This window comes from Globicephala melas, chromosome X (assembly GCF_963455315.2).
Source record: "Globicephala melas chromosome X, mGloMel1.2, whole genome shotgun sequence".
In the NCBI taxonomy this organism is placed as follows: domain Eukaryota; kingdom Metazoa; phylum Chordata; class Mammalia; order Artiodactyla; family Delphinidae; genus Globicephala; species Globicephala melas.
In genome coordinates, this window is record NC_083335.1 from 110,905,569 (window position 1) to 110,920,074 (window position 14,506).

Consider the following 14,506-nt stretch of genomic DNA (forward strand, 5'->3'; position numbering starts at 1 on the left):
GATGCAGAAACTAAGACTAAGAAATTAAATATCAGACTCCATGGCACAGCCGAACAGTGGCAGAACTAAAGACCCATTCTGTTTCATGCTTAAAGAACAAAAATGTCTGTCCACCAAAAAGTTAGCTGTGCCTTGGTTTCAGGATCCAATTTGATCAATCTACAGAAGCACTAAATCACTAAAGAGAATTCTTGAACATTGCAAGGAATTCTGTTTCCATTTCTTACAGATAGATGGAAATCCTGTGGTCCTCTGCACCAACAAGAGGGTAAGGGAGCTAAAGGAAGATTTCTGAACATGAAGTTGTATAGTGGGCAATGACCCATGAGGGGCCTGGAAGGGTTTCTCAAAGTATCCCCTCCCTCATTTTCTAGCTCTCACCCAAGTGACCACAGAGTTTTCCCAAGTATGGAGTTCATCTGAAACAGGCTACAACCCTTCAGAATGCAAAGTCACTTGTATACCTTTTTAAGCTGATGACAACTGATTTGTAATCAGCATATTTGAGAAAAGTCATTCTGAGAAATTGCAAAGCAATAAAATAAACTTCAAGTAGAACACATTTCCTGTTCCATTGCTACACAATGTATGTTTATAATGTAGACTTCTGCTTGCCCAAAATACCTAAGAACAAACAAACATATTACCTGTTTCTTCTGCTTGGCCGATGCAGAGGTTTATCCTCACCCCAGGTGTTGCAAGAAAAACAAAATCAGAAAAAAAACTTCTCTGTGAAGGATGCAGAGATCTGAAAGGAAAGAGGTACAATTCCAGCTCTCTCTGGAGCATCCCCCTACACATACTTAACACACACACACACACACACACACTCCATACATCTCACATTTCTGCAGCTCTCTGCAGGGAGAGCTCTTGTTTAAACAAATCAAAAAACAAATACAGGGACTTCCCTGGTGGCACAGTGGTTCAGAGTCCGCCTGCCAATGCAGGGGACACGGGTTCGAGCCCTGGTCCTGGAAGATCCCACATGCCGCGGAGCAACTAAGCCCGTGCTCCACAACTACTGAGCCTGCACTCTAGAGCCCACAAGCCACAACTACTGAGCCCGTGCGCCACAACTACTGAAGCCCGCCTGCCACAACTACTGAAGCCTGTGCGCCTAGAGCCCGTGCTCTGCAATAAGAGAAGCCACCGTGATGAGAAGCCCGCAGACTGCAACAAAGAGTAGTCCCTGCTCGCCACAACTAGAGAAAGCCCACGGGCAGCAACGAAGACCCAATGCAGCCAAAAATAAACAAATAAATAAATTAAAACTAAAACAAAAACACATGCATACACACAAAGAAATAACTCGAACAGACTTTGCCTTTCAGCCTGGAAGGTGAACCCAGAGCCGTAGATCCAGGAGAGGCTGGGCTGGCCTGTGAGCCGCAGCTGTCTGCCCCAACCCTTCCCTGTTCCCAGTGAAGAGATAAAGGGATGCACTCAAGTAATGCGCTGTGGTCACATGACTGCTTCCAAGGGGACCAGGCCACTCTTTGCATAAACAATCTGATCAGTACAAAATACAAAATAAATTTTGGTAAATAAGGGCAGAAAAGCACTTAGTAGCTGACTCTTTAGGTCAACTGAGGATCATTTTTAGGAAACATTATAGTAACCTGGGCACGATTAAGAAAAGGAAGTGGGGGCTTCCCTGGTGGCGCAGTGGTTGAGAGTCCGCCTGCCGATGCAGGGGACACGGGTTCGTGCCCCGGTCCGGGAAGATCCCACATGCCACGGAGCGGCTGGGCCTGTGAGCCATGGTTGCTGAGCCTGCGCGTCCAGAGCCTGTGCTCTGCGACGGGAGAGGCCACAACAGTGAGAGGCCCGCATACCGCAAGAAAAATAAAAAAAGGAAGTGGGAACACTAAACATTACTCCTTAGGATTTGAAAAGGCATGGGTTTAAGACAGTAACCTTTGGGTGCCATACTGCAAATTCATTTCTATGACATTTTTATTCTTCCAGTTATTCAATTAGCTGCTTGTTGAAGAACGTGAAATGGAGTCCCCCTAACACTGAGTTCCTCTGTGGAGTTTATGATTAAACTCTCTATCCCAAACTTTATTCCCTTTCTTGCCCTGCACCTGTTCCCCTCAAGTTGAGGAGTACCAAAGAAAAGGGAGGATTGAAACTGAGCAGGACCCTGCAGGGGCCCTCCCAGGTACAAAAGCCCCTCCATGTCCCGTTTCTTGTTTGTAGAGAAAGGCTTTAGTCTCCTAGGCTTCTCTGAGTTCCAAAGAGCAGACGCAAGCAGTTAACGATGAGGACAACAGTCACAGGACTCCTAGCTCCTCCTGAAGGGATACAGATAATCTGATGCATATCTCTGAGTTGTTCGGCAGAAACTAAGACCCCTCACCCAGTGGAGGATGGTGACTCCCTGCTGACCACAGGTATGTAGACACCACACTGGCTGGAAGCAGAAGGTTGAGATTCCTGAAACACCACCCTGCTACCTCACCACCAACCAATCAGAGGAAGCTCCACAAGCTGGTCATGCATCCTATGACCCTCTCCCCAACACTGTCTTTAAAAACCCTTGCCTGAAAGCCATCAGGGAGTCCAGGTCTTTTGAGCATAAGCTGCCCGTTCTCCTTGCGTGGCACCCTGCAATAAACCCTTACTTGGCTACAAACACCCGCTGTCAGAGTTTGGCTTTCTGCGCCACGGGCACACGAGCCCTTGCTCGGTAAAAAAAAATATCTGTGAGAAGGAGATTCACCTCCCATCATCAGCAAAACGGAAAAGGAAAGTTGACCTGTGATTTTGCTGAGTTTGAGAAGGAAGACGAGGAAGACATGACTGAAAAACTGAAGTGCCAGTGTCAGTACTGGATGTCACCAGCCTCAGTTCTGCTGTCCTTTGAGGCTATCCAGAGGCGAGTGATCTTGTTCCTAGAGTCTCATGCTGACTGCAGCTGCGCCAACAGCAATATTCCTCCCAAACTCTTCCTAACTGGTTACACAGCGTATGTATTTTTGAGCTTACTGGCCTTAGGCATCGTGAGCTAGGATTTAAAGGTCTCCAGCCATAATCATTTCATAACCCCACCCAAGCTGGTCTTTAGTCAATTCCTTTCTGCAATTGAGAACCACAGGAGATCCAGTAAAGTGGTTACCTAGCTTACTATTTAATCTAATGGAGTCACTTTAAAAATAACTGGAAAGGCAGTTCTGGGCTTCTGTACTCCTATTAGCATATTAAATATTGTCAGAGGGCCTCATTATGAGGTAATACAAATGTATAGGTTTCCATGGCAGGGACTCCAAGATTAGAACCTGATGTGAGGCTGCCATACACACTGTAAATGAGAATATAATTACCCAGGCTCCCCCAAAATAGTGGACAATGTCACTATATGGCTGGGTTTCCAGCCAAAGGCCTATTCAATCCACGTGATTAAATGATGGCTATGTCTAGATACAGTTGTTCAAATGTCACCTCCTCTGCGTGAAGCCTTTCCTGAATCGCCAAAGGGGACTTAGTCATTCTGTCTTCTGGCTCTCAAAGCCATGTGTGTGTCCAATTATAGAACTTTCCAAACTGTGCTGTAATTTGTCCTTTTACATGTGAAATCCTGAAGGAAAAGGATCCATTTCATTCCTCTTGGCATCTCCAGCTCCAAATGCATAAGAGGTACTGAAGGGGAGCAGGTTTTGCCACCCAAAATATGCCACTTTGGCATGAGAATTATTTTGAGCTAAAGGCAATCAAAAACCCAACAGATTCAGGAAAAGTTCTTTACCTCCCCCTCAACTGCCTAAATTTACATTGGAAAGGGGCCCTGTACCAGGAAAAGAACTATTACCAGAGATACCTTTTTACCTAACAAACTTATCTGCATTACAGGGCAACCTCTATTTTCCAAACCTCTCCTCTGCCTTCCTGCGAATGGCTTTCCTTTTCTTTGTATCCCCAGTCCCCCACCCTTTTCCTTAGCTCAGGACGTTATATAAGCTCCAATTATCTGGCTACCTTTTGAGTCTTCATATCTTTATGGGATTCCCATGTGTACATAATTAATTTGTTTTTCTCCTGTTAATCTGTCTTATATCAATTTAACCATTAGACTAGCCAAAGAACCTAGAAGGGAAGAAGGGAAAATTTTTCTGCCCCTACAGTACTCACTAAATATTTGTTTAATCATGGAAAGAACTCATGATTTAGGTGGTTATTTTAACAGCCAGTCTCTGGATCATGAATTGGATTGGCTGTGACCTTTACGTGATTTGGCTAAAATTTAGAATTTGCTTAAAATGAAGAACTTCACCGTATTTTTCCACTGTATGAAGAACACTAAAATGTTACTTTGAGCACCACAAAGAGTCCTGTAGCCAGCTTCCAATTGTTAAATGAACCAGCATTGATGTATGGGAACAAATCACAATAATGATAATAACATTTATTGAGCACTTACCATATTCTAGTCACTTGTTAATTTTAAAGGTGTTAATCTTATTTAATTCACACACCATCCTATAAGGTATATACTATTATTATCCCTAATTACGCATTAGGAACTATAGCCCGAAGTCAAACAGCAAGCGAGTGGCAGAGTTGGGATTTGAACTCAGGCACTTTGACTCTAGAACCTCTACTTATGATCATTACACTACACTGCTTCAGTCAGCCCCTTGTGTGTCTGCAAAATGAAGCTTCCAGCCTCTTTGCAGATGTTCTCTGACTTTCCTTCAGCTAGGCAGGGCTATGTTCTCCCAGCCTGAAAAAAGAAAAAATGATGGGCAAAATACCATTAACTCACTCAAAAACAGATTTATACCCCCAACAGGCAAGTTGGGTCAATTTATCTGTCAATGGGCACATCATCGTATGAAAACAGCCAATAGGAAAGGTGAGAGTTCAATTTCCCCCTTGGAAAAGGCCATAGAAATATCAAATCATCCTGAACTAAGATGCACTGGGCTCTTCTACTCAATTCAACACATTTTTATTGAGCTCCCTCTATGTGGCAGGCACTGTGCTGAGAAGCAAGGACATAAATGGTGAACAAAATGGATATGATTAGGTGAGGTAAACACATAGGTAAATAAGAAATCAAAATAAAATGACAAATAAAAAGTAACTCCCCTATTGGAATATAAGCTCCAGGAATCTAAAACAGTGCCAGGTGCATAATTGATATTTATTACATGAATAAATGAAAGCAATATGGTATGACAAAGTCTCTAACAGGACAGGTATGAGGCACAGAGAAAGAGCCCTACCCCAGAAAGGGCGATGAAGCAAGGCTTTCTAGAAGAAGTGATGCACTGAGACCTGATGATTTCACAGCCAGAAGTTAGGAGTTAACCAGAAGAAAAGAGAGTGTTCTTGTAGATATGTACTTAACAAGAATGTGAAATGGGAGAGGTGAAACAAAAATCAGAATGAAGTGAGTCCCTAATTATAATGCTGCAATTAGACTTACAAGCAGATAGAGAAAACTGTCCATCTGCTGTGTTTGAAAAATGGTGGCCTCTCCACCTCTGAAGGCTGGACTTACTCTTTCTTGGCTGTCTTGGTGGTCTCTCCTTCCTTTCTCACTTCCCCACTCCGCTACTGGGTTTGCCTTCACCTTCCAAATAAACTTGGTCTCAAATGCTTGTCTCAGGGTCAGCTTCTGAGGGAACCCAAACCAGGATGCTCAGTTAGTCTATGGTAGTAGCAAGCTATAGAGGAACAGAGAAGACTGGTTTCCTCACGAGGAAGAAACTGGGCATTGCAGGCAAACCTCTACTATTGCACAAGCTTCCTGAAGCTGGCCACAGTTCCAACTTCTACCAAGGAAAAGTCATTCTAATAGGCAGCTCCTATAATTGGTCATGACACACCCTGGGGAATATACTAGAATCTAGGCAAAGCAGTTGGACTTGGGAATAGACTGAGAAAAGAAATGACGTGTGCAGATCTATTTGGTGCTGAGTACTTCAGGTGTCTGCCCACTCATGGCCCTGATAGCGCCAAAGTGGGGAGCTCAGATGGGGCTGGCCTCCCAGCTCTGACAACTCTCAGCTAGCCCTCTGGTGCTGGGGCTGTTACCAAACTCAGGTTCAGCTGCCTGCTTGAAAGCCAATACTCGAGAGATGAGTGTTGGTTGGAAAGGAAAGGCTGCTTTATTCAGGAGGCCGGCAACCTGGGGAGAAGGTGGACTAGTGTCCAAAAACCAATTCTGAAGATTCTGTTCAACCATGAAAGTTTTTAAAGGGAGGATCATTTGGGGAGGGTGGTCAGAGTCTTCCTTATCTTCCAATGTGTTCAGACTTTATTCTGATTGGTTGGTGGTGAGGTAACAGGGCAGAGTTCCTGGGAGCTTGTGCTCAGCCTGAAGTTACCATCCTCCACCTGGGTGGGGGCCTTAGTTCCCTGCAGAACTCAAAGGTATTGTTAGTGTATTACTCGAGGAGGCACCACGACCCTGGCTGCACTGTTGTTTCTTGACTGCTCCTTCCCTGTTTCTGCATTCCCTCCCTTCCCTGATTAGCAACTGTTTGAATCTGCCCTTTGGAACTCCAGGAAGGTCAAGGAGGCTGAATGAAGCTTATTTCGTACAAACAAGAAACAGGGAACCCAGCTTTCTAGCACCTAGCAGTCTCCAAACTGAGGTACCTGCCCCACAGAAAATACACAGGTATGTTGGACAATAGAAAGCAAAATATTAGAACTCATATTTTCTTATTCTTTCTGAATTTTCTATTTACCTCTATGTTTGGTAATGTAAACAAAATATGAGTTCAGTAGTATTAGTTGTAAATAAATAAATATAACTGTATCAGAAGTCCATTCTCAAAAAGCTTTCACTGCGACAGGTTCATGATCAAAAACATTTGAAGAACCTTGATTTAAAGAGCCTGCTTCCTGGGGCTTCCCTGGTGGTGCAGTGGTTGAGAGTCCGCCTGCCGATGCAGGGGACACGGGTTCGTGCCCCGGTCCGGGAAGATCCCACATGCCACGGAGCGGCTGAGCCCGTAAGCCATGGCCGCTGAGCCTGAGCGTCCGGAGCCTGTGCTCCGCAACAGGAGAGGCCACAATAGTGAGAGGCCCGCGTACCGTCAAAAAAAAAAAAAAAAAAAGAGCCTGCTTCCTTTTGAAGAGAGGGAAGGAATACTAAGTAGTTTTACATTTTCATAAAGAGAAAGGATCAAGCATATTTCCAGGGATGAGTTCTGGGTACTGAAAAACCACAGTAAGAAGGAGAAAAGTGAGGCCATATTTGGCAAGTCATTAGAAAGTTATTAAAATAAATCAAAGGTGGGTTATAAGTCACTATCAGGTGAAAGAAATTCATAAAGGCCAGGGCTGGGCAGATCTGTCTGTTGGGGTCACCTGGTCAGCAGCCACAATGACAAGCTGAAATAGCTGTCCTGTGTTGAAGTTTATAAATTCATCATTGAAAGGCTCCATCTTGGGTACAAAAGTTGAGCTTTCCATGGTTGTGACTTAATAAATACAAGATTAGTAGATACCAGAATTTAAATTTTGACCACTGATAATCTAACCCTAGCTATGTCCTAGATGGCTTGAGTTTAAAACAAAGCAAAACAAAACAAACAAAAAAACTCCTTACATTAACCTTGAATGTTCATAAATCAAATGAAAAGTCTTCAGAGAGAGTAAGAGGGAATAAGGACACTCTACTCACTCTACCCTGTCTCTCCCATGGAATGAAGCTATAAAACCTGGACAGAGGGCTTCCCTGGTGGCGCACTGGTTAAGAATCCTCCTACCAATGCAGGGGACACGGGTTCGAACCCTGGTCCGGGAAGATCCCACATGCCACGGAGCAACTAAGCCGCTGCACCACAACTACTGAGCCTGCGCTCTAGAGCCCGCAAGCCACAACAACTGAAGCCCGTGTGCCTGCAACAAGAGAAGCCACCGCAATGAGAAGCCCGCGCACCGCAACGAAGAGTAGCCCCCGCTCACCACAACTAGAGAAAGCCCGCGCACAGCAATGAAAACCCAACACAGCCAAAAATAAATAAATAAAATAAATAAATTTATCTTTTAAAAAACCCAAAACCTGGACAGAATCCATGGACCAGCTATTTGAAGACTGGCAAATTCCAAGATGGCTCCTAATGATCCCTGCCTCCTGGTGTTCGTGCCTTTGTGTAATCTACTCCCTTTCAGTATAAGGCTTGACCTAGTGACTGCCTTCTAATCAACAGAATATGGCAAATGTGTTGGCCTGTCACTTCCGTGACTTATGAAAGACTGTGCCTTTCTGTCTTGCTAGCAGACTCTCTCTATTGCCTTCACAACTCGTGCGCTTTTGATGAAGTAAGCTGCCGTGTTGGAGAGGCCCACATGACACAGGACTGAGGGAAGTCTCTGGCCAAAAGCCAGCAAGGAACTGAGGCCGTCAGTCAGACCTCAAGGAACTGAATCTTGCCAACAACCACATGAGCTTGGAAGCAGATCCTTCCCCAATTAAGCCTTAAGATGACTGCAGCCCAGCCAACACCTTGATTGTAGCAGCTTGTGAGAGATCCTGAAGTAGAGGGCCCATGTAAGCTTTGTCCAGATTCATGACCCACAGAAGCTGTGAGATCACAAATGAGCGTTTTAAGCCTCTAAGTTTTTTGTAATTTGTTATACAGCAATAAATAAGTAACACAAGGACTCTAGAAAGTAAAAAGCAGAAGGCATACTGAGGAAGATCAGAGTTTGAAGTACCACCACGCTGGTGGTGAGTTGACCATTTTTTCCCCTCCAATTCCCCCAGACAGGATTCAAGGAAGCAGAAATTAAAATCAAAAGCACAGTGAGAGTGCTTGCTTCGTCAGCACATATACTAAAACTGGAACGATACAGAGAAGATTAGCATGGCCCCCGAGCAAGGATGACATGCAAATTCGTGAAGCATTCCATATTTTTCAATGTTCATTGCATCTCTATGTACAATAGCCAGGACATGGAAGCAACCTAAGTGTCCATCAACAGATGAATGGATAAGCAGATGTGGCACATATATACAATGGAATATTACTCAGCCATAAAAAGAAACAAAATTGAGTTATTTGTAGTGAGGTGGATGGACCTAGAGTCTGTCATACAGAGTGAAGTACGTCAGAAAGAGAAAAACAAATACCGTATGCTAACACATATATATGGAATTTAAGAAAAAAAAATGTCATGAAAAACCTAGGGGTAAAACAGGAATAAAGACAGAGACCTACTAGAGAATGGACTTGAGGATATGGGGAGAGGGAAGGGTAAACTGGGACGAAGTGAGAGAGTGGCATGGACTTACATACACTACCAAATGTAAAATAGATAGCTTGTTGGAAGCAGCCACATAGCACAGGGAGATCAGCTCGGTGCTTTGTGACCACCTAGAGGGGTGGGATAGGGAGGGTGGGAGGGAGGGAGACGCAAGAGGGAGGAGATATGGGGATATATGTATATGTATAGCTGATTCACTTTGTCATAAAGCAGAAACTAACACACCACTGTAAAGCAATTATACTCCAATAAAGATGGTAAAAAAAGCACAGTGAGCTAACACTGCACACCTATTAGATTTTTTAAAAATCCTAATAATATCCAGTGCTGGCTAGGATATGGAGCAACTAGAACTCTTATACTTTGCTGGTGGGAATGCAAAATGGTGCAGCCACTCTGAAAAAAATAGTTTGGTAGTTTTTCATACAGTTGAACATGCATATGGCACTTGCCATATGACATAGCAATCCTACCCATCGTGGATATTTACTCCAAAGGAATGAAAGCTTATATTCATACAAAAACCTGTACACAGGTTCATATGGTCAAATACCGAAAACAGCCCAAATGTTCTTCAATGGGTGAATGGATACACAAACTGTGGGACATCCATACAATGGAATGTTATTTACCAATAAAAAGGAACAAACTACTGATACACACAAGCTGGATGAATCTCAAAGGCATTATGCTGAAAGAAGCCAGGCTTAAAACGTTGAGTATACTTACATGACATTCTCGAAAAGACAAAACTGTAGTAATGGAGAACTGATTAATGGTTGCCAAGGTTTATGGGGTGGGGGTGGGGATATGACTACAAAGGAATAGCAAGAGGGAGTTTTGGAGGCGATGTTCTGTATCCTGATTATGGTGGTGGTAACACTAATCTACCCACGTGTTAAAATTCACAGAACTGTACAACAAGTCGGTTTTACTGTACACTAATTTAAAAATAAATTTTTTAAAAAACTTCAGAGCTGGCTCTGGCTTAGCACCTTTGGGTCTGTAGATATTAAAGTCCCCATGGGCTGACTCTGATTGCCAAGGGCCTTCTTAAAGCACAGCCAGAAGCAATGTCTGCTGCTGTAAACTACGAGCACTACGGAAAACACTTGCCTTTCCCTCTGACTTCACTTTTAGCTCTCTATACATGGGCAAAACTCAAAAAACAGAGATCCCAGTGAGAAAACGCACCCCATCCATCCTTTACTTAACAGATACTTACTGAGCAAGTTCTAGCTACGAGGCAGGGATACAACAATGAATACATTCTGATTCATTTCCCTACCAGGTTCACAGTGCAACGAGGGACACGGGCCCGTCCACAAATAATTTCAAGACAGGAGGTGTAGGTACAGAGATATGCCGTGTGCTGTTGGAGCCCAGAAGGATATGAGCCCTACCAGGGCAAGTCAGGTAATGCTTCCTAGAGCATACAAAGTGGAGAAAGGCATTCCAGGGCACTCGGAAGCAGGTTACATTTGAGTAATGTTTCCTGAGACTAGGGGATAGAGGGTGTATAGAGCAGGGGATGGGGATGTGAACCTGAGGAGGCAGATTGGTGTCAAGTGTGACTGTTCTTGAAAATCGCAGCAAAGAAGTCATACTTTAATCTGTCAGTTAGGGATTGCAATTTCAAATGCTTACATAGGCTGGAGTACATAATATAAATGAATAAAGCAGCCTAGGTGGAAATGATGGGACATTCTAGAGAGTTCTTGTCTAAATGAGGCAGCTGCTACTTACCAGTAGCTCCCTCTTAGGCTGTCATCCAGAAATCCTGGTCCACTGTTACCCAGTGTAATTTTTCAAGAGAAACTGACATACTTTTATGTAAAATCTCCCTATTTTTAAATGTCAGTATGAGTATACGTCTACAAATTATAAGATGCCATCGATTACAAGGTGTATTATTATTTTATGTACGAATAAGAAAGAAAAAAGCCACCCATCAAACTATGACACTCCATCGATTTTAAGGCACGTTCCAATTTCAGAGGTGCTAAAATGTGAAAAAATGTGCATCTTAGAATCAATGAAATGCAGTAATTCTCATTTTCTCAAAACACTGTATAGACTCCGGGTTGAGGCTGCCAGATTGCAAACTCTGTTTAAGTGAAGGGGAGCCTAAGAGTAATCTGATTAGATTCACACTTTAGGAAGATCACCCTGAAGGTCAGATGTGATGACCTGGGAAAAAGCCAGCCAGAGAAAGACCAATGAGGAAGCTCCTGCAAGGATCCAGGAGATCGATGATAAGTGCTGAATTAAAGCGGTGGCAGTGGAGATCAGGGGCCAAATGTGAAAGCCTTTTTCTTTTTAATGTGAAAGTCTTTTAGGTAATAAGTCCCACAGGTCCCAGACTGGGTATAGGTAGCAAGGGGGACAGAGGCATCCAGAATGATTCCAAGGTTCCTAGTTTGGAATACCAGATGGATTCATCACTTCTTCAACAATGCTCACTGGGTGCCAGGCACTGCACTGGGCCCTGGGGGTACAACGGTGGATAAGACAGACATGGTCCCTGCTCTCTCGTCATTTACCGTCTAGTGAGTGACGCCATTAATTGCGGTAGAGGGCTACCGGGTATGGGGTAGGACGCGAAGGGGGACAGGCGTGTTTATGGTGGAGAAAAATAACGAGTTAAAAAGTCATATAGCCAGTAGAAGCTCCTTTTAAAGCCCAGAAAATAAATCAGGTCTGCAGATTCTGATTAAAGAGGTCATCAGGTTACCGATAACAGTTAAAGTGATTAGAGAAGATAAAACAGGCTGGGAGAGCTTGTAAAGTCACAAGGCTTTAGGGGCAAAATCAGAAGCCCGGAGGAATAGAGACATTTAAACGGAATGAGGAGGAAGGAGCAAACAAAGGAGACTAAAAAAGCAACAGTGCAGAAAGGAAGAGGCCCAGGAGAGAGGGTTATCTGTAAACCAAGGGAGACATATTATCATATAATCCAATATGCCTTTATCTATAATTACTGCACAGAGTAATTTACCTTGGCAATGTACAATTCAGATTTTCAGAGTTTATGGGTATTTTGCATGAATTCCAAATAGGCTTATCAGAACTGCTTCTTATTTAGAGAGTTGTGATATTTTTAAATATTGCCACAATCTGTTCGTTTAGCTTGCATGTGCTTGCGTTTTGCAGGCGCCTCAGTTTGACATCTAGCATGAGTCAATGGCAGAGCAATGTAATTCCTTCTTTTTTTTCCTTCTGCAGGAGCTATAATCTGTCATTCCAAGACGAATGTAAAACAAAGAACACACATTTATGCAATTCCCTCTCATGTCAAAGCACTGTGAACTGGGCAAAACTGACCTAGGCACAGACAGCAGAGTCCCTTTGCAAGATCATCACGAGGGCCTTGGCCCAGAGCTCTGTAACAGGTGAGCCTGTGATATGATAAGATACTCTGGTCCTCTGGACTTGTTCAGAAAGGCCCTTCATTTTATGGGAGAGGAAACCAGGCCCAAAGAGGTTAAGCAGCCTCCCCAACATCATAGTTGTACAACTTGGTGGCCAGTACTCTTTCTATTACATCAAGGTGATCCAATTCCACCCTATAAAGATAGCTCCAGGGATTTCCCTGGCGGTCCAGTGGTTAAGACTCTGAGCTCCCAATGCAGGAGGCACAGGTTTGATCCCTGGTTGGGGAACTAAGATCCCGCATGCTGCACGGTGTGACCAAAATAATAATAACAAATAAATACCTTTCTAAACGATAGCTCCAATGCAATATATGTTAAAGTATGACAAACTCCATACACAAAACATTAACCCTACTAGAGTTGGCCAAACAACTAGACAGAGGAAGGTTAACTTTTAAACATCTAGTTCCATGTCTACCCAGATCTCATTCAATTTATCTGCTACTTTAAGAGTTTTTATCCTTCCCTCTAAGTTTTACCAGTTCCACACAGGTTGAAGGAAAACAGACTCCTAGATTTTCACTTTGCTGGTTGCTGAATTAGCAACCACCGTCACGCTTGTAGATTTACTTGAAGAGGATTCCTCAGGCTCATCTGGAATTTTCCAGAGGTAGATTCTAGAATTATTCTTTAATAGGTTGCCTTGGCAACCCCACAATGATGGAGGCAGGTATGACAGTACCTGCCAACAGAATGTGAACAACACAACCTGGATGAGAGAACCACTTCCTGCTTACTGGGAAGGCAGGTTCCAGGTTCTTCAAGCTTTCTTTTTGCCAACCGTTGCCTCCCTTTCAACCATTTTTGTTTTTATGAACACAGACAACAACAGTTGGTTTCTTAGAGGAATGTTGAAACTATTACCTAAAGCAAGGCCGAGGAAAGATCCATGGCTTTCTTTTCAAAACACTTGCCAGTATTGCCTCAGATGACTAAGAGTTTATGGTGAAGACTGTGGAAAAGTTTTTAGTTTAAGAATACTTTTTCTTGGGAATTCCCTGGCGGTCCAGTGGTAAGACTCGGCACTTTCACTTCCATGGGCCCGTGTTCGATCCCTGGTTGGGGAACTAAGATCCCACGAGCCGCAGAGGCGCGGCCAAAAACAAAACAAAACAAAAACTTATTCTTGTCTTGGTTTTATTCATACATTCATTCAACAAATATTTGTTGAGCATCTACTGTGTGCAAGGCACTGTTCTAGACCCTGGGGATACACTACCAACAGAACTGACAAGGTTGGTCCCTTCCCTCATGAAGTTTATAGCCTTGTGGGGGAAGTAAACATTAATCAAATAATCATAAAAATAAATGTGAAATTGCAAAGGAGAAGTACATGGATTATAAGAGTGAGTCAGGAGGTCAAGCAAAGGCTTCTGAAGATAACATTATTTTATTTTATTTTATTTTATTTGGCCACACAGCATGGCAGGTGGGATCTTAGTTCCCCGACCAGGGATCGAACCCATGTCCCCTGCATTGGGAGTGTGGAGTCTTAACCACTGGACCGCCAGGGAAGTCCCTGAAGTCGATCTTTAAACTGACATCGGAAAGACAAATACTGATTACTTAGTTGAAAGTGCTGATAGGGGAATGGAGTCAAGCATACACTTGAATTAAGGTTCAGTGACCTGGAGTACATAACTGGACTCCATGATTTGGGGACTTTCAAAGGAGAATCTAGGGTTTAATATAGGTCTTAGTTTACTAAAGCTGAAGTTAGTATCTTCACCAATATCCCAAAGAGGGCACAATCTGTGAGTGTCATTTACATGAAACTCTCTAAAACAGTGCTTCTCAGACTCTGATGTGCTTATAGATAACCTGGGGATCCTGTTAAAACA

General features: G+C 43.4%; 1 protein-coding gene and 1 non-coding gene across 2 annotated transcripts in view; one reads left to right on the forward strand and one right to left on the reverse strand.

Annotated features, from left to right (window-relative positions):
- The window catches only part of PPEF1 (protein phosphatase with EF-hand domain 1), a 156,913-nt gene that overhangs the window by 131,396 nt on the left and 11,011 nt on the right, over window positions 1-14,506 (reverse strand). Inside the window, exon 4 of the mRNA XM_030843736.2 lies at window positions 648-748. The gene's annotated coding sequence lies outside the window, so the exon portion shown is untranslated. The remainder of the gene's footprint in view (window positions 1-647; window positions 749-14,506) is intronic.
- LOC115845686 (U6 spliceosomal RNA) lies at window positions 8,777-8,883 on the forward strand. The gene has a single exon (XR_004036562.1). It is a non-coding gene; the product is annotated as a U6 spliceosomal RNA (small nuclear RNA).